Raw genomic sequence first — 738 nt, forward strand, 5'->3', positions numbered from 1 at the left:
CTTGGGGGGTGGCGCCCCGCGGCGCGGGGCGAGAAACGCTGCTCTCACCCCGCACCTCCAGCCCCTCGCATCGGTTTGTTTCCGATCTCGTTGCAAATGACGTTACGCTTGTTCCCGGCTTCCACCGAAACGCAGCCGCCCAGCCCGGGCCCGGCCGAGCGGGAAAGCGTCTCACACCCGGTCCAGCGCCGCCGCGCCCGGGGCCCGTTCCCCTCCCAACCCCAGCCCGGCGGCAACCCCCGCTCACTGTCCGCGCCCGTCGGGCTCCGGCGTCTCCGCGTCCGCTTCGGATCCAGGCGCGGATCCTCGGCGCCACCACCCCCAGCCCTTTTTTTTTTTCCCCTCTTTACAAGTCAATGCGAACGGCCCAATCGGGGCGCGCCGTCTTGGCGAACCCCGGCCCCCTCGTCCAATCGCTGAGCCCCGTGCTGGAGGGTGCCGGGAGCCCTGGACACCACTAACGCCACCGCGGTTACCATGGCGGCGGGGAACGCTCCTCAACCGCTGAGGAGATGAGGCTGGAGCCGGCCGCTCTGATTCGCCGGAAAGCTCGAGCCCGGGGAGTGGGCGGGGCCGAGGGCAGCACAGGACGGAGGGGGCGGGGCCGCAGACCTGCGAGATGCCCGCGCAGCCCCTCCCCCTCCCATCGGGCCGCCCCCCGCCGGCCGCGAGGTGGAACCGGGTACAGCCGGCGCGGCAGCGGCAAGCCCTCGTGTTGGAGCCGCGGAGACCAGGGGC

General features: G+C 72.4%; 1 protein-coding gene across 1 annotated transcript in view; it reads right to left on the minus strand.

The window, feature by feature from the left end:
• The window catches only part of NEK10 (NIMA related kinase 10), a 189,868-nt gene extending 189,488 nt beyond the window's left edge, over positions 1-380 (minus strand). The window contains exon 1 of the mRNA XM_006022187.2: positions 248-380. The gene's annotated coding sequence lies outside the window, so the exon portion shown is untranslated. The remainder of the gene's footprint in view (positions 1-247) is intronic.
• Positions 381-738: the final 358 nt, after the last annotated feature.

This window comes from Alligator sinensis, unplaced genomic scaffold, assembly GCF_000455745.1.
Source record: "Alligator sinensis unplaced genomic scaffold, ASM45574v1 scaffold181_1, whole genome shotgun sequence".
Lineage (NCBI taxonomy): Eukaryota > Metazoa > Chordata > Crocodylia > Alligatoridae > Alligator > Alligator sinensis.